Source organism: Tursiops truncatus, chromosome 10, assembly GCF_011762595.2.
Source record: "Tursiops truncatus isolate mTurTru1 chromosome 10, mTurTru1.mat.Y, whole genome shotgun sequence".
Lineage (NCBI taxonomy): Eukaryota > Metazoa > Chordata > Mammalia > Artiodactyla > Delphinidae > Tursiops > Tursiops truncatus.
The window spans coordinates 425,614-451,743 of record NC_047043.1 but is presented as its reverse complement, the minus strand read 5'-3'; the positions used below and the strand labels follow the sequence as shown (position 1 = coordinate 451,743).

The 26,130-nt window shown below is 45.5% G+C and overlaps 1 protein-coding gene across 7 annotated transcripts in view; it reads left to right on the top strand.

Annotated features, from left to right (window-relative positions):
• The first annotated feature begins 8,747 nt into the window (after window positions 1-8,747).
• EXOC2 (exocyst complex component 2) overlaps window positions 8,748-26,130 on the top strand; it is a 155,465-nt gene continuing 138,082 nt past the window's right edge. For 4 of the 7 annotated variants that reach the window (XM_019944989.3, XM_019944990.3, XM_019944992.3 and 1 more), the window contains exon 1: window positions 8,748-9,183. The gene's annotated coding sequence lies outside the window, so the exon portion shown is untranslated. The remainder of the gene's footprint in view (window positions 9,184-26,130) is intronic. The other 3 variants (XM_073810234.1, XM_019944988.3, XM_019944987.3) reach the window with 3 other exon arrangements.

The following is a 26,130-nucleotide window of genomic DNA, read 5'->3' as shown; positions in this document are numbered from 1 at the left end:
TTGTAAATATTGTTAGCAATATTAATTTTATTATAACTATTACAGATATGCTGAAAAGATAAGTCAGCCTAAATTCATATACCAGAGTTGCTAACATTTTTAATTTTTTCACCTTTAAATAAGCTGCTTGCTTAGTCTTCTTAGAAGTGCAGTTCATTAAGTGCCTCTACAATGAGAACTATTCTGATTCCCTCTTTAAAAAATGTAAGGTCTCTCAAGTTTGTAAAAGTTAATTTGCGGTTGCTGTTGATATGCTAAGACAACATGAAATCTCATTGGATGAAGGAGAAAGCTTTGATTCCATAAAAGAGCTACCTGCATCCTCTAATTATATTTTATAAGCAAGGTCAGTATTCTAAGTTAGTTATTTAGGTTCATTAAACGTCATGAAATATATAACATTTATGGTAATTTAAAAATGTTTAACATGCAGTTATTAGATTCCTAATAAGGATGGGCACATACTTTCAAAGTGCATTTGATTTGTTATTGTCCTTTTACAAAGAAAAAGGTGGTGATAATGTGTATTTAATTGTATTCTCGTATGAAGCTTACAAATGGCCTATATTTCTGTATCTCCGAGATCACAATAATGTGAATGTGTGTGCATATAATGTGAATTATAACATATAGACTTCTTCCTACACGAATAAGTTCACATTAAAAAATTCAAAGATTAATAGTGTACAGGTCGCTCACTTTTAAAGCAGTGTTTATCTGGGCTAGCATTGTAACAAGATTAGTTGTGTCAATAGCCTTGTGCCTGGGATTATTTCCACCCCTAACTCTGCTTACATAATTGTGTTAACTCAAACCTAACCAATACCCCAGTCCTTTACATGGTTCTGCTCAAAACTTGCTGGTTTAAGTATGTTAGAGTGGGGCTTCCCTGGTGGTGCAGTGGTTGAGAGTCCGCCTGCCGATGCAGGGGACACGGGTTCGTGCCCCGGTCCGGGAAGATCTCACATGCCGCGGAGCGGCTGGGCCCGTGAGCCACGGCCGCTGAGCCTGTGCATCCGGAGCCTGTGCTCCGCAATGGGAGAGGCCACGACAATGAGAGGCCCGCGTGCCGCAAAAATAAATAAATATGTTAGAGTATGCTTGAAAAACAAGCAGGAAAGACAGATTCTTCAGAATTCTAGCTCTTATTTTCTTATTTGTTAAAATCTTCCCCCCAAAGATTCTCTCAGACAATGAATTTGCTTCAGCCCTAATTGTAAATATTTATGAAACAAGACCTGCATGCAAAAAATAAAAAGACAAAACAGGATGTTTTATTTATCATCATCACCTTCCACAGTCCAAAATATGTTGTTCTTATTTTACTTTTGGAAAATAAATATTGCGAACAAATAATTAGAATGTCTTTAATGGCAGATAAGCTTAATTTATAGAAACAGAGAGAGGACGTGTAGGGAAAGAGCAATGCCCAGACTATGAGGCACTGTGTCTATACTTGTTGATCTGCAAAGCAAGCTCGGATTGCTGCAAAATGCATGTACAGAGGACCTCTCTGAATTAGTGGCTAGATGATTAGTTTTGTGCAGAAAACAAACCTTTTTTTGAAAGTGCCTGTTAGAATTCAACTGCCTCTAGAACCAGTTAAACAGATATCTTAGACATTAAAAAATTACTACCAGCTCTATTGAGGTAGACTTGAATACAAAAATTGCACACATTTAATGTATACAATTTAGTGAGTCTGGAAGTTACACATCTTGAAAGGAAAGAATTACGGTGTGTAAACCAAGAAAGGAAAGCAATGTGAAAATTCTGTAAGTATAGGAAATCAACTAAAAATGCAAAAAGCTTGCCTCTCTGTTTGACGTGGGAAGCTGCCTGGTCTTGTTCAGGAAGAACATTCTCAGTTCTCTGAGAATTAATTTAACTCTTATTTCTCTTAAAGCATGCCAACCCCATGGGTCGGAGGCGGCCAGGGCCGTACAGCAATGCATTGCTCCTCCTTTATTTGGACGATGCTCCACTTTACACTACAGTTTCTGGTCTGAAATTATATTTACTAGAAAAATTGCTGCCACATTTAGAGTCAGTGGTTAGCAGCATGTTTATGCAAAAACTATTCAACTGGATGGTGTTTAATTTTTTTCCTGGCTATTAACCCATGCTGTGTCTTGTCACACCATGGCTGGTCGCTCTTCCATTGGACAGTGGAAGAGAACTGGCGCTTCAGAGCAAGCCAGCACTGTAACCAAGGAAAATATGGTCTGTAAATTCTGGTTCAAAACTGATTTTCATAAAGAATGAAAACCTCCTTCTAAATGTGTTCTGACAAATACAAGCTTCCAAAGAGAAGGCCAGTTCACAGCAGTGACAATGACATTTAAACACATCCGACACACACATGGCACAAAAGGGCTAACAGCAGTCACTGAAGTTTTCTTCCACAATTTGAAATCAGCAAGCAGAGCATATAAATTTCTGGGATAAAATTATAATTACAGCATTAGAGAGATAGTCTCCACTAGTTCTCAAACAAAGCTTTGTTAGGGAGCCTCAAAAGTCTGCAGTTCGAAAAGCTGTTGTTTATTGGAAAGAAAGCATGCGCACAGGCGAAAATCCGCCATTCATATCTGTGCATTCGAGGGTCTCTGTTAGCGGGATGGATATGCCGCATGATAAATGTATGTAAAGCACAATGATGCAAATCAGCACAGCCTCACACATCTGGGCTCTGAAAAAATGTGGCCAAGCTTGGAAGGAATTACTTTATGGAAAAGTAGGAATTCAATAAAAACACAACGTTGAAAATCAACCCACATGTTTACATTGTATTGTTTTCCTCTCATTGCTTTACTTCACAGCTAACCTCCTACAGTTTGACTTTCCGCTCCAGCTCCACTCCAGTGCCACCGCCAGGGACAAAGAGGCAAAGATACTAGTTCACGGGGGCTGGGGGCTGTGGAGGTGTGGACGCGATTCAGGACAGGGGGCAAAAGTTACAGAAACAGAAAAGGATCAACAATCTGCTTCAAGTTCAGAGAAGGCAACCAAGAAGTTCTGTTTTAAAATGGATTGCATTATAGGTGACAAATTCAAAGAACAAAAAGATCCCTTTAATTGAATACCAAGAAAAATTAGTGTGACCTGCTACCACTGGCATATAGTTATTCCGAAAATCCCCACTAACAGCCCCACCTGTCTTGCCCTATGCACAGAGGAAGGCCCAAATTCACTGCAGAACAGTCGCTTGCTGGAAAACAGAGCCATGAGTTCAGGGCTTACAGGGGCTTTACGGTGGCTCCTACCCACCACCTTATTTCAAAAATGAGATCACCGGACCTCTCAAGGGGTCAAAGAATGCACCTGATCAGGGTCCATATAAGGTTGGCCCAGAATGTGGGTTTCTGGACTCTCAGTGTAATCTCTCTCTATATCTATCTATCTACCTACCTACCTATCCATCCATCCATCCATCTATCCATCTATCAATCTATTTACCTATCACCTATCTATCTATCTATGTGTATTTAAACCAACAGCAGTATAGTCAACTCTTGATTTTTCAGGGACCATTGATATTTGTTTATTTTTAGTATGTCACTGCTCAAACTCCACCAGGAGCACAAAAATAAGTTCTTACTCAAATCAATTGGCTATACTTTGTTATCACTTCTTTTTTTTTTCAAATTCAGGTACTTATTTAATTCAGGTACTTATTCAGGACCTGCATAGGTTTAAAAAAAAAAAACCACATACAGGGCTTCCCTGGTGGCGCAGTGGTTGAGAGTCCGCCTGCCGATGCAGGGGACACGGGTTCGTGCCCCGGTCCGGGAGGATCCCATATGCTGCGGAGCGGCTGGGCCCGTGAGCCATGGCCGCTGAGCCTGCGCGTCCGGAGCACGCAACGGGAGAGGCCACAACAGTGAGAGGCCCGCGTACCGCTAAGAAAGAAAAAAAAAAAAAAAAAAAACCACATACCGTAAAGTAAACAAATCATAAATGAAAAACTGGATGAACCGTCACAACGTGAACACACCTGTATTATCACACAGGTCAAAAAGTAAATTCAATTATTGCCAGCACCCCAAAGTCTCCTTTTTGTCCAGTCCCAGTCTCATCTCCACCCCTACATTACTGTTTGCCCATATAATTGAAATCATACAGTATTTATTCTTTTGTGTCTGTCTTCTTTTGTGCTGTATTATCTGTGAGTAGATTTTCATTGCTCTGCTGTACTTCATGACATAAATATGCCACTATTTATGTGTTCAGGCATTTCACACACACCGATGTGAATGTCCTCTGGCACATCTTTTGTGCCAATGCAGACACAGTTCTCTTTGGTAGATGGCTGGGGACAGAACTCTATGTTATCACTTTTGTTATAAGGGCCCAGTCAGAAAGGAAGAAGGTTCAGACTGTTGTCTAAAGTGTGGGCTGGATATTTTCTTTGGCTTTCAATTTTCTGTGTACTCCTCGTCCCTCTGTACCACGGAAAGTGTATAGGGAGCTCTGCCTTCCTGGGGGATGGCCCAGGATACTGGGCCGTGGGAGAGTACCAGCAGCTGCTGGCAGCGGAGCTCACAGGGGGCGGGGGGCAGGACCAACCTCCGGGATGCACAGGCCTGAGAGCCGGGACACGGGTGTGGTGAGCAGGTCCTGCACACTGATGCTTGCTGTTGCTGTCGGGAACACATTCACTACCCCAAGCTGGGTATAGCTTAGTTCACAATGTAGGCGAAATCTACTGAAAACAGAGGGTGAGAAAACTGCCTTCAGGGAGTTTAAAATCTTTTATCAGCTTGGTGGGAAACCAAGGAGTTAGCCGAGCAATGAAAGGACTCATAAATATCGTGTCACATTAGAATAAAAAAGAATGAGATTTGAGGCCAGGCAGATTACACGTATTCAAGGCATTCCTAAAACTCCTGGGAAGCGGGAAGCCTTCATAAAGAAGTGTCCAGAGGACTGAAATCCTACGCAACAGCCGAGAGGCCGACAACATGTCTCCCTGCCTAAGTAGAGCCGGAGCTGGCGACATCTGCCTTTACAGCAGGGCACAAAGAGCAGCAGGCCAAGGCAGCCGGCTGCGCCGAGCCCCCGTGCGTTAGGACAAGCATCGCGTCAGTGGAGTAAACTGGGAACACGGTACCATTTTCTACGGCTACTGATAAATGCAAAGCACATAGGACCTTAAAGTGGAAAGTCGGAAAAGACAAAACACACACAACTCAAAAACCCAAGACAAACGAAAAAGCTCCCAACCCCCAATGCTGCCTAGCAATTTAAAACAAATTAATGCTACCTTTCATTCAGTGATAAGTCCTTCATTTAGAACATAAAGAGGTCTAAATTCCTAGTCACAGAACCTCAGCAGCAGCAGGGCCTAGCAGGGCAGGGAGGCCTCACTCCAACCCTGTTCCCTCTCTCCAGGTGCCACACCTCTCATGTCTCTCTGGCAGCCAGTGACTGTCCTCAATCTGTCCTCTTCCAGACCACCTACAGACAGCCGGGAGAGACCCCGGAATAAACACAGCTGTGTCTTTGTGCTGGTGGCAGCAACGGGGTAACGCTGTGGAAACACGGTATCTTGCGCAGACCCAGCTTTATTTACAGGGTGCTTAACAAAATATGCAAAGAGAAGGTAAGCAGAAAAACACAAGGGCTCTGCTTTGCTGTAGAATTGGAGACATTTATTCTGAGGCCTTTGCAGATACAGCGCTTTGAAGCTGACAAGAAACACAGACGCTGAAGTCCACACAAAGGCATCTGCTAGGAGTACAGGGTAGCCAGATTCCTTAACCAACAGGCCCAATCTGAGAATTGCTAAAACAACGTCATAACTGTTACAACCTTGGAGGATTTCAAATTGTCCTTGTGATCTTAAATCATAAAAGACTCCAGCAAAGAATGACAAAGCTGGGTGGTATTCGATGAAACCTCTCAGCAATTCATACATTGTCAAGATGGACACAGTAAGCTGGGCTCACGTTTGCCTCTAAGTGACCATAAAGCACGTTCTGAAATTGACTGCTAGAAACAGCCATCTCCCCCAACTCTGCCACTATCATGATGTATCGTTATGATTGTTAACTTTTCGTTTTCCACTCAACACTGACGTAGGTTGTGGTTAGTGCTATTACTGAGTGGCTGGCCTGATGTATTGAATACCTGCTGTGTAAGGCCCTGTGCTATCTACAATGGAGACAGGAATTTGCCATCAAGGGGCTTTGTTAAGCTGTGCGTTAACACATCAAACCATCGTCAGTCTTTGGTAAAAAGGATCACTAGATATGGCAAAATACAGTTGTTTCGAGGATTAGAATCTGTACTAACTATGGTCCATTACAGACTGATATACCATGTAGCATGAAACACTTCAGGTGTTCACTTAATGTAAAAAACATCTACAGAATGGGGAGCTGTGCCATCACAGTGTTTGCTGAGACTGAAACCAAAGGAATTCCATGTTTCAAAGTGATTTTTTCCTCTCTAGGACAAACGAAATCTGATGCAGAATCGCAAACACAAGCTCTACAGTGATATTTCACTGCCTCGGCAGCTACTACAGCAATTTCGGGTTTAATGATTTAATTTCCGGCCAGCTTCTGCACGTATTGCACTAACATTTGCCAGCTGGCTTCAGAATGTGGACCAGGAGTTTAAGAAAAAAGAAACACTACCAGTAATTTTTATATTAGCAAAAGACTCTCTTTCTTCTTCTAGTGTTTCTGTCTCAGGGATACAGTATTATTTATCATTTTTTTGATCCAGGAAAGACCTGTGAGTCCTCAAGAGTCATTCATACCAGCTTAATGGCAGGATCGCCTGACTTGGGAAACGATGCATCGCCGAGAGCAAAGGAGAGACGAGAAACAGGTTCAGTTTCACTGTGAGGCAGGGTACCACTGCCGACCTGTGCTTCAGGCCGCTGACTCGTGCTTCCTGTGTTTAAAGTGAATGATCCTGGGAAAGCTGAGTTACTGCACACGGAAGCACTCCTTCCGAGGTAAAGGGGAGAAAAACGAAGTCACGCCAAGTCCCACAACTGCGAACGTTTGTCCAAAATGTTACCTTCTTTTTCTCAGGATGTATTTCTCTAATATAGGTGTGCAATTCAACACGTAAAGGTATTCAAATTATAATAAAAATAGGCTGCTTATTTTTCTGTGATAACGCCTGTCTTGGCTGGACTCCCCCGGAAGCTGACCCTGCGATATGGTTTCCAGGCTCGAATTTAACTTGGGAGGTGATACCAGGAAACATCAGGAGGGGATGGGGAAGCCAGGTGGGAAAGGGGAGGAAGCAAGTGGAGGTGTGGGTGAAGGTGGTCCTGAGGGTACTGGGGCCCAGCCTCGAGGGCAGCTCTGGGCACGCTGCATACCGTGCCTCCCAGCCGCCCCGGGAGCTCCACACCAACTCCTCGCCCGTCTTTGGCTGAAGCCTGCTTCCGGGCCAGGAAACTCTCCAGTGCTTCCAGCCTACCACGTGTCCAGGAAGAAAGACCCAAGGCACGGCGGCAGGTGCCAGAGAGCACAGGGGCAGCAGAGGGGGTACGGGTGGGCTCTGGTGGGCACTGCTACACCCTGTTGTGTTCACCTGGTCCTGTCACTGGTGCCTCACGGAGTTACACCCGCACCAGGAGTGCTGATAGGCTGAGCTGTGGGCTCCTGCTGCAGTTAGTCCTGGGGCCACAGAGGTTCTCAGCATCTTCCTCCTTTATCACTCGTTCCGGATGTCCCTCACTCTCCAGCAGCACTTCTGCTGGCCTAGGTTGCCTGCTTGATGATGTTGCTTGTTTCGTCCCTGTGGGGTCTGAGCCCCTGGTTGCCATACCCCTGTCAGGCCAGGGGTGCTGCGTTATCCATTTGCTGCTATCACCAGGCACGGAAAAGATGCTCAGTGAGTGCCCTGAGTCCAGAAGTAATCCTCCCTGCCCCTATTTCCTACTGATCATAAAGGTCATTTTTTTTTTTTTTTTTTGTCGCCTGTATGAGGAGCCCAGGGGAGGAGAGGTCTTTAGATTGAGTGGAACCTTGTGTCCCCTGGAGGAGCATCCTTCCCTGCCGCAGGAGCCAGGGCTCTACTGGGGACGCAGCACCGTACGCTGGTATGAGGTTCACAATACACCTTGCATCCCATAGCACAGCATCCCACCCCCGCAAAACGTTATCCCCGGCCAGAGCTACAGTTGTGCCCCTGAGGCCGTTCTAATGTTCTACGAGGGTGGCACCTTCTGGGTGTGTGAAGTAGGGCAGACCCAGTGCATCTTGCGGTACTGGCCCCTCTGTCATACCTCTTTCACTCTCAAACGGGTCCCTGTCCCAGGTGATATCACGGGAAGCCCCCTGATGATAAATCAGACACAGTGAGCAACTGCACAGTGATGACTGCCAGAGCCCTGCAGGCAGGGAAGACTAACCCGAACCCGGATCTGCATCTAGGTCTGAGAATATCCGCTTGCCACCCAGTGGCTGCCTGGCCTCCGGGAGGGAAGGTCCCGTTCCCCGGCTGGACCTCGGCCTCCGCGTCCGGAAGGGCGGACGCAGCGCGCAGTTCCATAGCCGTCACCACGGATACACACTCCCAGGCCCCGGAGCAAACAGGCCGGCCCGTCGGCTGGAGTAACCCGCACAGGCGAGCGGAGACGAGGGGCGGGGAAGCAGAAGCGCAGCCAGCCCTCACCCCTGGTACACACAACGCGCGACTCCTTCCGCACTAAACCGAGTGGCCGGAAGAGCGCGTTCTCTTCCGTCCCGCAGCGCTCGGGGCTGCGCGTCACTTCCGGCCGGCCCGCGGCGGCCGCTCCCTGTCAGGCAGCCGGTTCCTCCTGGCCGGGCCCGGGTGGGCCGCCTTTCTACGTCGGAGGCCGGCTCCCGGCAGCGCCCGCCCACCGAACCCGAGCACTGTCCACGCTCAGGGGTCCCGGCCGCGAGCACCATGGCATTCCGGCCTGCGCGTCGCCTGCCGCCCAGACGCGGAGGTTCAGCCTGAGGCTCCTGAGGAACCGGCGTCGCGGACGGGTACTCCGCTCCCATCCGTCTCCCAACTCCCGCCCCCACCCCGCCCCTGGGGCTCGGCCGTCGGGCGCTCGACGCTCGACTGCGCGGCGGATCGACGCCCTCGGCGCTCCGGTGGCGGAAGTGAGGGCGTTGGCGGCGGGGCGGCAGCGGCCAGGGAGCCCTTGGTCGAGCGCGGGGCCCTGTCCGTGCGGGCCTGCAGGTAGGTGTGGGGGGGTGAGGCCTTGGCTGAGGCCGGCCGGGGCCGCCGTCAGCCCCGCGCCGCCCTGCAGCCGCGACCGTGCGGAGGGGCCCTGCGCGGGTCCCGGAGCCCCGCCCCCTCCCCGCCGTCCGGGGCCCCCGCTGGGGACTCGGAGCCCCGCCCCGGCTCCCGGCGTGCGCCTTCCGAGCGCCGAGCCGCGGGGGCGGGTGGCCGCTGGCGTCAACTGCTCCCTGGAGCGCCTGCTTACCTGTCCCAGCGTAGGGTTGCGGGGTTCACTGGCGCGGAGCGAAGTCAAGAGGCCGGTGTTGCTTGTTCTCCTCGGTCGCGTCACTGGAGAGCTGCGCCGAGCGTTTACTAGCGCCCGTCGCCTTGCCTCCGGGTCGATTGCGTTATCCCCACTTGACGGCCGGCTAGACGGAGCTCATCGTGGCGGCGCGCGTAGCCGTCAGTCTCGGCGCGGGCTGCCTGGCGGCCGCGCCCGGACGCCGGCGCTCCCCCAGTGAAGCCGGGGCGTGCTCAGGCGGGCGGGAAACCGCGCGCAGGCGCTTCCCCTCCGAGAGCGAGTCTGAGAAACGTGTGCCTTTCTTTTCATTTTTTTTCTTTCTTTTAATGAATCTGAGTAAACTTGCAAGGAAAGCTTTAACAAAGTGTTTTAAAACGCTTAAGTAAGTCACCTGGATGCGCTGTATTGAAAAGCTCCTTCTCGCTGAGGGTGTGCGCACCGCTCCTCGAATGCCTGACGATGCTCTGCTTACGTTCTGGGCAGGCTTGGTGTAACGACAGGAACTGACAGCCGGAAGCTTCCCGGGGAGCCTGTGTGTCCAACGTGGTGGATCCACAGGGGTGATGGAAAGAGGACGATGCGTGCTTGGTACTTAGATGCTCTCTTCTGTCTGGTTCAGTAGAAGTCTAGTAGTTTTAAACAGAGGGCCCCCCAGCGCAACTTGGAACAATTCTTGGAAGTTTCCGAAAATGATTTTTTTCTTCTTGTCAGGCATTTAATTTCCCGAGCTGAATATCGTGTTGAAAGTTACCTCTCTAAAAGACGGTTTACCAGCATGCTAAGTCGAATTTTCATTCATCCCACAAATACTGGAGAGCCCGTGCTGTGTGACTCTAATGGGAAGGGGGACTAGTACTTAAAATTTTTGCACAGGCAGCCTTTTAATAAAGCACTTCGGCCAGTTTCCAGTGCTGGGCCCGGCAGCCTGAGGCCATGTAGGAAATGCTGGTTGTACGGTTAGCCTCTCCGTTACTGTTCACCCGTTCTCCACCTTACTCCTGTCGTCTCGCCAGGGTTCCTAGTTCAGCGCCTGCCACAGAGGAGAGCTGACATGTTTTCCGAGTGCGTGGGTTTTAGGCCCGTGTTGGGTAGAGAGGATTGTAAATTGACTGGGGTGGGAAGTAACGTCCGTCACTCTGCTGAGCAGAATGCTAGGGCCTTGATTGTTCTCAGACGCTGGGGAAGGTGTTCCTGGATCCCCGGGAGTGCCTGGTGAGACCGCAAGGTGGAAGTGTTAGTTACACTCTCATGATTCTGTGCATGTTTATGCCGATTGGAAAGAATTGTTGATACAAACACAAGCTTACAGTAATTGTAGAGAAATGATGCATCTCTGTGGACACACCTGTAGGTATCCTTAGACCTCAGTTTGAAAATTATGGAGTCGAAGCACCATTTACTGGTCCGTGTGCTACCACCACCTGCTCTGTAGCATGGGCTGAGCTGCTTAGCAGCCTTTCTGGGCTTCCGTTTCCTTGTACCTGAGGATATATAAAACTAGATTATCTCAGAGTTCTTCCTGCTTTGAAATTTTCCAACTCAGTGAATCCTATAACCACTTAGCGCTTGTCCTGTCCTGTGGTATCTTAGGGGTTGTAGCTATTGTTGGTATTTACACGTCTGTCAACAGACTAAGCTCTTGCCAGACAGGGATTAGCCTTAGTCATTTTTGTATCCCAATTTTGGCATATGCCTGACACATGTTAGAAATAAAATTAGTCTGTATTCAGAAAGGGGATATTTTTGCCCTCTCCATTAAATAGCCAAGAACTAAGCTGCAGTATTCAGTGTAAGTACAGCAGGAATTCAGAGGGGGGAAGGATCTTTTGGGGTTGGAGCAATTGGGAAGGCTTCATGGAGATCAGAACTTGATGGGGGAGGATTTGGCCCTTCCGAGAGAAGGCATGTGAACGTCTGGGTGGCTTATGAGAGACAGAGGCCCATAGGCTGGGAAGTGAGTGCATTTTGGATTATGGAGTTCCTTGAACTTCAGGCAGAGGAGTTTGGAACTGACTTACGAGGCTTTTTTTTCCTGGAAAATTGTATTAGGTTTGCTCAAAAGCTTCATTAACATCCTTTAATACTGTTGGTAGCAGTTAAGACTGGGGTGGACTCTACAGTTTGCTTAATTTTCGGTTTGGGTTTGAGTAATTCCTTCTACTTACTAGTTGCCACTTACAGTCAGTCTTGGTGCCAGGATGGAAAGAGCAGTGGACACTGGGACTTAGGAAACCTGGATCTTAGTTAGGATGTGAGCTGCGCAGGGCGGGTCCTCGCCACGACCTGTGGTGCTGTCTGGCACCAGTGCGCTTTCAGAAGTCCTTGTGCAGCGCTGACTGAGCTCTGCCTCTGCTACTTGCTAGCTGTGCCGCTTTGGACAGGCTCGACCTTTAGTTTCATCTGTAAGCTTTGGTGCATTTTTTACGGCCATGTCCGCTTGTAAAGTGCGGGGTGTATGATTTTAACTTTTGTTGTATTATAATTTTACTGAAAGACAAAACAAGGTAAAAAGCAAGGAATATTTGGTTTTAGTTTAATTTTAATGAAAGCCCCATGCGATTGACATATCTGGGTGTCAGGAATCAGAATTCATGCCAGATGGTTCAAATAATGAGATTTAAATAAAGAAACCACTTGCAGAGGTGTGGGCAGAGTGAGGGAACAAACGGGATAGTGAGGCCCAAAGGGCTACTAAACAGCTGGAGGGGGCAAAGGAGAAAGCAGAGCTGCCCCAGCTGGAGCCTCGGCGGAGGGGTGGCTGCTGCCAGAGGTGTGGTGCTGGGGGCTGGGGGAGCAGGACAGAGGTGCCCCAACCTGAGACTGGTTCACCTCTGAAATCCGGAGCTCAGACCACCCACTCTTTGCTGGCAGTCTCTTGTCTTTTTGACCCTCACTCAGTTACCTCCCTCTGCTCCTTTACCCGATATTCCGTCACCCTTCTACCAGGATGCTCAGTTGTGTCCTCCCTCATCTTTCTGTGGCATCTGGCCGACAGATTATCAGTATTGGACCATCTCAACTCTTTGCCTTTTTTAAATGCTTGAACTGAGGTTCTGAGACCAGAAGGGGAAAATCGTAGCGTCTAGATTTGTACCCCTATAAATCTGTGGTCACCACTTGCAAGTGGCCATCAAAGAGTTTTTTAGAGTTTTCTTTGTTAGCCACTTGCTGCTTCTCTGCAGAATCTATTTTAAGCATTTTCTACTCTTGTCAAACCTCTCGTCCTTACACATAGTCTCTACTAAGCAGATAATCTTGCCACCTGAGAACTATGAGAGCTCTCAGAGGAGAACCCTGGGCTCTCTTCCAGAACTTTTCCTCCTCCCAGTTACATTGAAAGTGGTTGCCTTTACCCCAGGACGGATCCCTGTACCCCTGCACTCCTGCCTTTGGGAGCACTTCACTCAGTGTTCCTCTCTTGCTAAAGGCTCCTTCCAGTCAGCCTTTAAACGTGCTTAGACAGACAGCAGCAAAGCAAAATAGAAAAACAACAATAAAAAGGTAGCATCCTCCTTTGATTTCACATTCACCTGTTAAAGTTTCTCTCTCTCCTTCCCTTCCAGCCAGATTTCTTAAATAGTTGTTCATACGCCGCATCAGTCACCCCACTGCTGTCTGGTTAGGTGCCCACCACTCTGCTGAAGGCCAAGGTCACCTGGGACCCCCTTGTCACTAGGTCTTGTTCCTGTCATTTCCCTAGTGTAGTGCCAGAGACCCAACCAATGCTTAATAGATACTTGTTTTGACTGAACAATCTGAGGGTACTCCCTCGTTTCAGATCCCGGTTTATCTGCATCTTTTTTGTTTTTCTCTTTCTTTTTTATTAAAGATTTTTTTGATGTGGACCATTTTTAAAGTCTTTATCGAATTTGTTACAGATATTGCTCCTGTTTTTGTATTTTGTTTTGGCGCGAGGCATGTGGGATCTTAGCTCCCCCACCAGGGATAGAACCCGCACCCCCTGCATTGGAAGGCGAAGTCTTAACCACTGGATCGCCACGGAAGTCCCCTCTTTGTTTTTCTTAGGGATGGGAATCTGACACTGTCATCTTTTGAGGTGCTGGGTAACTAGTCTCTCTATATATCTCAAATCTTCTGGGTCCACTAAACAAATAGAAATCTGTTTTATTTGATAATGACCTTTTCAGTATTGTCCAGGTGACCTGTCTTTCCAGGGGGACCTGGACATTTTTTTCCCTAAAAAATTACATTTCCTAAAATATCAAGAAGTTATGTTGTGTCCACCCCATGTGGATCTAGTAAAGAGGAAGTGGTAGGGACATGGGGACAGCTGGCAATAGACTTGACGAACGAATAATGCCGTGCTTTGACATGAAGCACTCTCCTTCTTCCTTCCAATAAGTAGTGTATCTTCTTGGACGTTTTTGCTCTTACGTTTCTTTTTTGAAGGGTGGTGGTAGAGGGGATGGATTTGCACTGTTCTGTTTCATTTTTGATATGTCATCAGTGTCCAGTGGCATGAGTTAGAGGACCAGTCACCTTTGGACCCACAGCTTTTCGCTTTGAAATGTAGTGAAGGTAATTGTCCCCTAGGAGAGGAGACTTAGCCTGCTGAGGCAGAGAGTTTATAGTTTCTGGGAAATAAAGGAGTGTTTTAATAAACTCTTCTAATTAAGATGGAATCCAGTGCTTGTTTTAAGGGAATAGCTGGGTAATCAAGTATTTATGTGACAGATGAGGTGTGTGGGAGCTCTGGAGGGTGGAATTGTCAGGCTTTCCCTGTGGACTGTCTGGCTTCCAGCATTCCCTGCTAGTCGCCTTGTGTACCTTCTCTCCCTTTAATACCGTACGTACCTCCAAACATTATTATTATTATTATTTTTGGCACGCGGGCCTCCCACTGCTGTGGCCTCTCCCGTTGTGGAGCACAGGCTCCGGACGCACAGGCTCAGTGGCCATGGCTCACGGGCCCAGCCACTCCGCGGCATGTGGGATCTCCCCGGACCGGGGCACGAACCTGTGTCCCCTGCATCGGCAGGTGGACTCTCAACCGCTGCGCCAGCAGGGAAGCCCTATCAGTTATAGTTTTTAAATCATTGGATTTTTTCTCCCCAAATGAGTTGAAACTTATACATTCATTAAAAAACCCGGTATACCTCAGTTATACTTTCTTTATGGGAGTAATAAGGGAAAGAGGTATAAGGAGAGCTGGGAAGGCAAGGATGCTTTATCTCTTGTCTGTCCAGCTCTTCTGCTGACATCCCTTCTGAGACCTCAGGAGCCTTCTTAGTACACTTGGTACCCCACGGATTCTTTCGGATTTGTGCATGACTCTGTTTTTGTTAACCATGGTTTTGAGACGGAGCAGGAGGGAGATGATTAACTTAGGACACTGGACAGGAGTTCAGGACCTTGTGTCTGAGACTTGTCCCACCCTGAGCTTGAGATGGTGGAGGGTGTGGCAGTGTGATAGAACTTGACCTTGCTCAGGAACAGTAGAGTTTACAGAGGACAGAAGGAGGTAAATCTCCATTCTCAGAGACTTTTCCCCAGGTCTCTGGGAGATCCCTCTGGGGCCACCTGCCCCTGCCGTGCCTTGCCATGGGGGGCAGGTCTATCCTAGGATAGGTTGAAGTGGCTCCAGGAAGATGTGAATTCTGCAGTTTGGGTCTGTTGGTGGGTGGCCCAAGAGTCTAGTTGAGTATGATTTTATTCTTCAGACTCATTAGGCAGCTCTGCAACCAGATTTTTCTGGGGGTCCTTTGGATCCAGGGCGGCTCTGGGCAGGATAGGTCTACCGAGTGCTTCTCAGACACTCCTGTGCACAGAATGGCTTAGATGTGTATTAGTGGGTCCGGCTGGGCTGCTGAGAGTCCCCCTTCCTGATTTGCTCCCTGGTGATGCTCATTTGAGTAGCATGGGGGTGGAGGCGGGGGGTGGGGTGGAGGCGGGGGGTGGGGTGGTGGCGGAGGAGTTTGGGAGTTTATTATTACTATGATTTGGTGGTTTGCGGGGGAAACTCACTTTTCTACGGCCTGACCTCAGAAAATAGTGCTTCAGCATCAGGAGGCTTTCCTTGGCCTATTTGCTGAAGGTTCTCCAAGTCTTCAGTGAGTCAGAACTTCTGTTTTTCCAACTCCTGGCCTAATCCCTTTAGCTGAGCTGGGCCTCTGGGTACCTGACAGTGAAAGAACACCTGATCACTCGTTTTGTTCAGATTTCTTGTCTGCTATTCCAATCAAAATTCTTCCTTACTAAATAGTAAAAAATTTTGGTTTAATCCTTTTAAAGCTACCTTGGTGGTTACGTTTTCTGTTTTTTCCCCCCAAATGCTGCTACTTGTTATTTTTTTCTACGTACATTTAGCCTGAAATTATGTAAAAAATAATTTACTGTGTTTTTTTGTATCAATAAGTCTTTTGGAAAATTAAAGATTGTGCCACAGTGAAATATGGGAAAATTATAAAATTAAAATTTTCTGACCTCTGTTGCAGAAACACTTGATATTGATGCTGTGGGCTTCATTAGAGGAAAAGAGGCAGGCGGGTTAAAACCAACGTAATATAAATCTAAAAGAAAATGCATTATTTAAGTATATATTATAGATTATAAGAAAATACGTTTGTCTTTATTTTAATGAAATGCTTTCATAATGGTAATTTTCTCTTTTGACCTGTGATGGATAGGAGGTTAATTGATGTTAAATGGATGCTTTGTTAATCCTTCATCAGCTACTAAATTGGTTGGGGGAGTACAGGTCAAGGCCACACAAGGCCGGGACTGGCTTGTTTTCTCAGGGAAACCACTCTTCGCTGTCCTGACTCTCTCCCTTTCTGGCTCTCCATCCCCTCCTCCCTCCCCCCCCGCTCCCCCCCTCCCATCTCTCTCCTCGTCCCTCCCCTCTCCTTCCCTCCCCGCTTCCCCCTCCGCTTCGGGCCCCGAGTGACAGCTGTTGGACGTTGCGTGCGAGTTGAGCCGGCGCTGTGTGGTCTGAGTGTGTGGTCTCCCTCAGCCGAGAGGCTGCTAACAGGGTGGATGGGAGAGAGCACGACTGTTTACTTTACTTTCTTTCGGATGCCGGGATTGTGCCCAGAGTTTCTCCTAAGCACGAGCAGCTTCGATCCCTCCCAGCTGGGCTGCAGCCTCCGCCTGCGCTGTCTCCCTGTTTGATCCCCGAGGCTCATGGCACTGCTGAGTGCTGGGGTGATTTTGCTTTCGCTGTGCCAAGATATGTGGCCTTGGAGAAGTTTCTTTTGAGATAGAGCTAGGGAAGTAAAGCAGAAATTTCAAGATAAGTGACAAAGTTGATGCATTTTTAGAAATTGGGAAAGCTATTATACAAAATTTGGGTCAAATTAATCCAGCTCTGCTTATGTAAAGGAATCTGGGAGTTAAGTGACATCCTGTCATGTATAACAATTTTAATAAAAGTAACCAATTTAAGCTGACAGTTGATTCCTTGACCTTTTGTGAAAATCTACATTGATTTTGGCATGCCTGTTTACTGTAGTTATTATATTGTCAGCAGTCATATTGGCTTATTTCATGGTAAAGATTTGACAAGTCGAGACTATTAAAAAAAGAGACAACAGGCCCCAAATGGAAGCACTTGTGCTAAAACCCATGTCACCAAACTGAGACTTTAATACCTAATTTCATTGCAGTTTCAGGCTTTCCCAGGAAGATAGTCTTAACCAGTCAGTCTGAAATTGCCTGGTCAGGACAGTGAGGTAATCCCTGCTGTTCCCCGGAGGAAGGTGACCTTGCCTGAAACAGCTCTATGCTGGTAACTTCTTTATCCAGCCCCTTCTGCCTGCAGAAGTCTTACACTGGGTACAGCTCTGAGGAGGACCGCCTTTCTATTTGCTAGATGGGGTATTGCCCAATTCATGAATTGCTGAATAAAGCCAATTGGATCTTTAAATTTACTCAGTCAATTTTTTTAAAATGAGACAAATGAAACTTTGTTTTCATGCAATAATATATATTTAGGATAATATCTTTTTTTCCTAATTCTTTTTTTTTTTTTTTTTTTTTTTGCTGTACTCGGGCCTCTCATTGTTGTGGCCTCTCCCGTTGCGGAGCACAGGCTCCGGACGCGCAGGCTCAGCAGCCATGGCTCACGGGCGCAGCCGCTCCGCGGCATGTGGGATCTCCCCGGACCAGGGCACGAACCTGTGTCCCCTGCATCGGCAGGTGGACTCTCAACCATTGCACCACCAGGGAAGCCCCTTTTTTTCCTAATTCTTTCATTATAATTAGGTTAGTTTCTTGATTTTATTCCTCTCTCATTCCTGAACATTCTCATAGAGATGGTTAAATATCTTGTGACTTAAAGTGAGCACATGTGGACTGTTGATGTCATTGGGATTTTCCATTGTTTACTTCTTCCTCTCCCTGTCTTCCCAACAGTCTTGCTGAAATGGAGTTGGTGTTGCTGATGCCTGTTCAGGCCTGGAAAGGCTAGGCCACTGACGCTTTCCAGAGGGGCTAATATAGGTGGCTTATTGTTGTTTGACTGCTTTTCCCGCTGATTTTAACCCTGGGTTTCAGTAAATGAGCTGGGAGGGTAAAGCCTTCCTCCTCTCCCTTGCTCCCTTTCAGTCCTGGCCTTGGCCTTCCTTAATCTCATTTGATCTTGTATCAGAAGATTTTAGAACTTAGTAGTGTCAAATGCTTTAAAAAAAAAAATACTGCCATCCTGTATTTCCTCTTGTGTCCATTTTTGGGAGGTTCTGTGTTTGTGGTGATAATGATAATCTAATGCTCCTAGGAATTTTGAAGCAAAATTAGTATAGTCACAAAATCGTGTACACATCACCACAGTCGAATTCTTTAACATTTTCATCACTCCACTATCAATCCTTTCCCGTTCCCCTCCTCTAGCCACCACTAATCTACTTACTGTCTCTCCGGGTTTACTTGTTCTGAATTTTCATATAAATGGAATCATAAAATATGTAACCTTGTGTGTCGATTATGGCAAAATGTGTGTAGTGTTAGTAATTTCATTATGTCTTTCACGTAGCAAATGAAAATTATGTAGAGAGAGAAAACACTGATAAATAGATGCTACAGTCAAGTAATCATTAAAAATAAAATTGAACTTATGTTTTGGAAACAAATATTTAACAGGAGCTGTGAAATGTTCTAGGCTTATCTTTGATAGAAGTGCTACTTGTGTACTGCCTGTCACCCAGCCCTCTGCCGCAGCAGCCCTGCAGGGTCCTGAGTTGCACAGTGTCATTGCTAACCGGTTGTTTGAACTCTCAGTGGATAAATCCTGATTGGACTGAGTCCCGCCATTTCTTGCTTCAAATTTACTGGGCTGAGTCCTCCAGGAATGAGCCCTGAGCAGGGAAGCAGGAAAAGGGGCCACTGGAGTGGAAACTGCCCTCAAGAGCAGCGAGTCCTTTGCAGGGCAGAGGAAAGCATCTGTAGAGCCACAATACCGTGGCAGCGTTTTTAAAAATAGCATCTCCAAATGCTTCTCTGTTGGAGACAAATTCGTCTTTAAGTCTAAGGGAAAAATTACTGTCTTTGTTTGGACTTTACATTATTTAGACCTGAAGAGTTGGAATCTCTTGTGGGGTTTTTTTGGAATTCTTTTTATATTCTCAGTACTGCTCCTTTTTTTATGTGTGGAGTTTTTAAACTGAAAAATCAAACTTAAATCAGTTTTGGCTTGGTTTTTGTAGAAATAAAAGATGGTGAAAAATAAATATTTTTCTAATCAGAGATTTATGAGGGGTAAAACTCATTTTGGTTTAAACATTTTAAGTACTTTTGGGGAAAAGGGGACTCAGTATTAAAGATCTGACCGTACACATTAGATTTCTGATCTTCAGGTAATTCTTTGTGGAAGTGGTAATAGAATAGGAAACTTTTCACCTCTTGGGCATTACAATTGGAGACCACCCCTCCCAGAGGCAGCCCAAGAAGAGGAGTTGTTCTGAGCGGGTCTTGGTAGTTAATTTGGATTCACCTCTGATTCCTTCCTGTGGTGTGAACTATAACCTGCCTGTAAAGTGAGCGCCACTGGGCTGGGTGGCCAGAGGAGCTGTCATAGGGTGATCGAGTAAACTTTTAGGATACAGTTAGAGGACTCAGTTTCTGTAGTAGTGTTTGGTGATTGCTATTGTGGCACAGATTTATTGGTTTAAAAAAAACAATGGGAGGGCTTCCCTGGTGGCGCAGTGGTTGAGAGACCACCTGCCGATGCAGGGGACGTGGGTTCGTGCCCTGGTCCTGGAAGATCCCACATGCCGCAGAGCGGCTGGGCCCGTGAGCTGTGGCTGCTGAGCCTGCGCGTCCGGAGCCTGTGCTCCGCAACGGGAGAGGCCACAACAGTGAGAGGCCTGCGTACCACAAAAAAAAAAACAAAAAAAAAAACAAAAAAAAAAACAATGGGATACAGCACAGAATCAAGGAATGGCATCTGTCCTGCAGTGGGACAAATCAGGTCGACATCCCTCTCAAAGGCCACCTCTTGGTGGTGTCTTATAGCTGGAATCCCACATGGCCTGAGGTTTGCTGCTGTCCTTGAAGAGCCAGAAGAAGAGAGCGCCAGTGAGCCCATGTGTTCCCTGGTCTCTTTTCCCAGCCACTATCTGCCAAGTGTCCACGTTGTTCTGGCCCTGGGCTGGGTGCTGGGAGTACAGAAAAGAATACGATGCAGTCCTAACCAAACCCACTGAGGACTGTTCTTTATCAGGGACCTTGGTACAATAATTCTTTTTTTCTCCTTTTTTTTTTTTTTTTTAAATGTAGGGGATGCTATTGTTATCCCTTTCCTATGCAAATGGATTTGCAGGAGTAGTGAGCAGGTCCAGAACTACCAAGAGGAAACTGTGGTCACTGTTCCTAAGGAAGTGGTAGACTGCCTGGGTCCCCATCCATGAGGGCTGCTCTGTACTGTGCTCCAGAATTGGCCTTTCTGCACAGCCCAAGGCTGACTGCACCTCAAAAGTTTACATATGTGCTCATTGCCACAGGGAAAGCCATATAAAAATGTATTAAAAGCACGATTTCTCTGACCCTCTACCCTCTCCCAAGAATGTTAACCTCTGGAATCTGTCCTCAGCCTTTGTCCATATTCATCAAATAGATGTACAAAGGTAGCATTGGTTTTGGTTTTTTTCCCTCCCTCCTTCCCTTTCTTAGGAACATTGGTTGGATCCCCATTCTACCACATCCACTGTAACAAATACTTTTTTTTTAATATTTATTTATTTTTATATGGTTGCATCGGGTCTTAGTTGTGGCAGGCGGGCTCCTTAGTTGCAGCATGTGGGCTCCTTAGTTGAGGCAGGTGGGCTCCTTAGTTGTGGCACGCGGGCTCCTTAGCTGTGGCATGTGCACTCTTAGTTGTGGCATGCATGTGGGATCTAGTTTCCTGACCAGGGATTGAACCCGGGCCCCCTGCATTGGGAGTACAGAGTCTCATCCACTGCACCACCAGGGAAGGCCCTGTCACAAATAATTTTTGAGACAATATAGAACAGTTGGACTTGGGCTGAGTACAAAGTCCTTTATAGAGACACAAACTGAAATATTTATGGATGACATGGTATGATATCTGGGATTTGCTTTAAAATACTCCCTCAAAAACAACATAAAAGTGTGTTGAGGAGGAGATGTAGTTGAAAAAGAGACAAAATGGGAACATGGAGGTTCATTATGCTGGTCTCTCTTCTTTTATGTGTGTTTAAAATTTCCATAATAAAAAGTAAAAAAAAAAAAGAAAAGAAAAACCACATGGAGAATCAGAATAACATGGCTCTGAGGACTGGTTTTGAATCCCAACTCTGCCACTCACTAGCTGTGACTTTGGACAAGCTGTTTAATCTCTGATAATCTTACCATTATTAATAAAACTACTTAGTATTTTAGAAAACTAAACTTTTTCTATACATTCTAAAATCATAATATATATAAAAATTATATAGTAACACAGTTGTAAATATATAGATTATATAATTAGTATTTTTTTTTTTTTTTTTTTTTGCAGTACGTGGGCCTCTTACTGTTGTGGCCTCTCCCGTTGCGGAGCACAGGCTCCGGACGCGCAGGCTCAGCGGCCATGGCTCACGGGCCCAGCTGCTCCGCGGCATGTGGGATCTTCCCGGACCGGGGCATGAACTCGTGTCCCCTTCGTCGGCAGGCGGACTTTCAACCACTGCGCCACCAGGGAAGCCCATAATTATTAATTTTTAAAGAAAGAAATTAGATTTTTTTATTGGCAAAAATTGAAAACGCTCATATAAATTACTAGCCCAGAGCTTGAATTTCCATTGGATCCATCGCAGGAAACAAGAGTCTGTCATTTCTTGTCAGGTTTGGGGGCCCTTTCTAGGCCTTGAGGGTGTTTTTGAGGAAGCTGATACTCTTCAAGCACAGCTGGCTGAGGTGGTCGACCTGTTTCCCTGCATCTGGACCTGCAGGCTGTCCTTGGCTCTGGGGGCAGGAGGGACAGTGGTGTTGGCCTGGCGTTGCTGCTGGAGGATGGCAGCCCCCCAGTGTGGCCCAGATTGTAGGCCTCCAAGGTCAGAACCAGGCTTACCTGTTTACTAGAAGCTTTCTGTGCTAGGCTTGTGTCAGTTGGGTAGGTTTTTCTCTCTCTTCACAATAGGGTCTTGTCCAGGAAATGTCACTTGATATGCAGGCTGTAGCTCTTCTAAACATCTGGTCAGGAAACTGTCCCATGGAAGCTTTATATATTGTGTTACATATGTATTTGTGTGTGTATGTGTGTGTTATATGTACATATTTATACATAAATTATATAAATATGCATAATATGTATACATATACAAATGTATATATAAAAAATGATTTAAATTTATAGAAAAAGTTCCTGGCAGTAAGTATTCTAAAATGGCAAATAGTTAGCTAAATATATATATGTGTGTATATATATGCCCCCACATGTCATTATTTTTAACCAATTTGTTTAAGTGTTCTCTTGGTCTTGCATACTTTTCAGAACATTTTTTTAGAGGATCATCCTGCCAGTTAAGCCGTGGCATCACTTTGAGACCAATCATTTAGAGCTTGAAGAAAAAGGAGTTGAATGGTTTTACGTGTAGACATTATGAGCTTCTTAAAGGCAAAAATTACTGCAGCTTTTCACACTAGAAATAAAAAAGCCACTGAAGCATCCTGTAGGTTTTAATTTCTAATAAAGTAACTATTAATTGCTGTCACTTATATAAACAAAAAGCCCTTTGGGGTCCCCCCTCTCCTTCTTCTTTTTTTTTTTTTTTTGCGTAATGCGGGCCTCTCACTGTTGTGGCCTCTCCCGTTGCAGAGCACAGGCTCTGGACGCCCAGGCTCAGTGGCCATGGCTCACGGGCCCAGCTGCTCCGCGGCCTGTGGGATCTTCCCGGACCGGGGCACAAACCTGTGTCCCCTGCATCGGCAGGTGGACTCTCAACCACTGCGCCACCAGGGAAGCCGCCCCCTCTCTTTTTTTTAAAAAAAAGTAAAGGGTTCTTGTGACCAAAAAGTGAGAAAATCACTGCGGATTATCTCCAGCCACTATTGGCTCATTTCTTGCTTAAGGAGCCACCGTTAGGAAGCTCCAGGCTCCTGTGTGAGAGTCTTGGCTCTTTTACCTAGGGAGCTGATGCTTGGTGAGAGGGACTTGGACCACAGGTGGCTTCTTTCCTTTTTGTGATTTTTTTCTCTTTATTTTCTCTATAAAATTTCTTTTTTCTTATTCAGTGTACAGTTTAGGGGGCAAGGTGGAGGACAGGGTGGGGGCATGATCATGGGGTGTCAGGGGGGTCTCTGGGGGACAGGGTGGGTGAGTCTCCATTTGCCCCCTCTCTGTGCAAATGATGTGAAGCAGTAATGACTGAGAATTTTCCAGTGTTAATACTAGACAACAAACGGCAGATCCAGGAAGCTCGGAGAATATCAAGTAGGATCAGTACTAGAAAATCTGCCTCTAATCGTATTATATTCAAACTGCAGAAAATCAAAAAGAGGAAATCTTGAAGTAAGCTAGAGGAAAAAAGCCTTACCCTTGGGGGGGACCAAGAGTAAGAATTATATTGGATTAGAACAAATGAACTAAGTGTTCAGTCCAGACAGATAGAAAAAGAAAAGCAAAATAAAATGCAAGGAAGAGGAATTAGTACATGTTGAAGCTGTCAGTAATGAATTAGTAACAGTGCTCCTGAAAAAGAAGGTAGAATTTATAGCTTACATCAAGGACTGTTATTATAAAAGGTCATTAAAACAAAATATTGACCAGTCTGACCATGAAAGAGATATTTACAGATACTCAAGACGATGGAAAAAGTAATAAAATGATAGCTGTGGAAGAAAATAGTATGATATTAAACTTGAAAATCAGAGCAAAATACCTGACTTTCTGAAAAATATAATAAAATTGTCTGAAGATTTATAAAATACATACCCATAATCATTAAGCAAATTCCCAAATAATCATACCCAGCGTGGTACTAGAATGAGATGGTTTTATAGGCCAGTAATAGGAAACCTACAAGGAAAAATATTCCTGTACTATTTATAAGATGACAAGTATCGAAAACTTCAGATTCTTTCTATAAGGTAGCAATAGCACTCTGGATACAGTAAATGCTTAATAATATTTGTAAACTGCTGAGTGCTTCCTGCTACTACAGCAAACAGGCAATGGAGTAAAAGAGAAGATAATTTCTGACTAATTGTAAATAAGATTAAAGACGTAGAACTCCTAAATAAAGTATTAGCAAATCAAATCCAGGAATACCTAAAGGACTAGTAAAATGGAACTAAGTAATGTTTATTCCTAGAATGCCCACTAATTCATTAATAGGAAAATTATTTCAATTCACTGTATTAATAAGTAAAAAAAATTATCTTGAAAGATGCTGAAAAATATTTGATAAAATTAAAACTTCATTTCTGATTTAAAAAATAGACTTTCAGTAAATAAGGATAAAGACATTTTCTATAAGATAACTACATAATATCAATAGCAGACATCTTAGTGGTGAAATGCTAGAGCATGTATTCTCAACAGGAGCAATAACTGAAAATTAGCTCTTGAGGGGACAGGAACATCTTAACCTTTATGTATAAAGTGCAGATAGACATACAGTACCTAATACAGGTTTTACATTATGATATTGAAACTTCTTGGGAGTGACTGAGAAAAAGACCTAAATAGAAATGCTTCTCCTGGGGTAGGAAGGCAAACAGGTGGAGAAGCGTTGCTCTAGAGGCTTGCCTGCTACGGTCACACCTGTGCTTGCGAATACCACAGTTCGCACTGGTTGGGATGTTACAGCAAATGCAATAAGGCAACTGAAATAAGTGACACAAATATTGAAGAGTAAGAGCCAAGGCTGTTACAGTATTTGAAGGTGATGAAATTTTCTGCAGAGAAAACATAGAAGGTCTTTTGGGAAATTATTTCAGTTGAGAGAGGCTCAATAAGTTGGTTTCAGATAAATTACATGAACGCTCCCTGTGAACAGAGCTGAATGCTTTATTGACAGTCATAAAAAATGAGTAAGTGGGAAGATTCAATGTTGTAGCTATTTTAAATGCCCTGAAATTATCCAGAAATTCTGTGTAATTTATACATTTGTTCATTTAACGAATATGTGTTAAGCATCAGTTGTATGACATACTGTTCTAAATTCTGGGTGTACAGCAGTGTGTGGACAGACAAAAACCCCTTCCCTACTGGAACTTATACTCTAGTCAGTAGAGATAGACAAAAAAGTATAAATAGAGTATGTCAGGGTGGTGATAATTCCCATCAGAATTCTAGTAGGATTAGTTTTAGAATCAAATAAAGTATTTTAGAGTTCATCTGGACCAATATCTCTGAGAGATGGCTAAGATAACTTGTTAAAGATTAATTGTCCTGGGCTTCCCTGGTGGCGCAGTGGTTGAGAGTCCGCCTGCTGATGCAGGGGACACGGGTTCGTGCCCCGGTCCGGGAAGATCCCACATGCCGCGGAGCAGCTGGGCCCGTGAGCCATGGCCGCTGAGCCTGCGCGTCCAGAGCCTGTGCTCCGCAACGGGAGAGGCCGCGGCGGTGAGAGGCCCGTGTACCGCAAAAAAAAAAAAAAAAAAAAAGATTAATTGTCCTATCAGATAATTGATTATAATATAAAATTGAGTTATGCCATAGGTGCAAAATAAATCAGTGGAGTGAAATATAGAGGGTCCAGAAACAGACTCAAAATGAGAATTTTTGTCAGAGATAAAAGTGGCATTTCAGATCAGTGGAGAGAACAGTGGGTCATTCAGTGAGATGGTATTGTGGTCGACCAGCTATTCTCAGTACTCCAAAATAGATTCCAAAGGAGTTAAATTCCAAAATAGATTCCAGAGGAGGTAAATAATCATAAAGATTAAACCAGCATTAAAGTACCAGGAACATGACTTTGAATGCGTGACTCTAGAGTGGCGAAGAAAAGGTCAATGGGTTTGATGTTAAAAGACTCAAGATTTCCCGAGGCCCAAGAGCACCGTGACCAATGTGAAAAGACAGTGATAACTGGGAAGGTTTGGACAGTGGACACAGGGTGAACATTCCCATTAGAGATCTTACAGTTAAGGAAATTAAGCCTAATAAAAAGATGCAAAGGTGATGAAAATGGAATTTACACACAGTGCAAGTTGAAACCATTTATTTTGTTTTGCCTGTCAGATCACTGCAGATTGCAGAGGTTCTG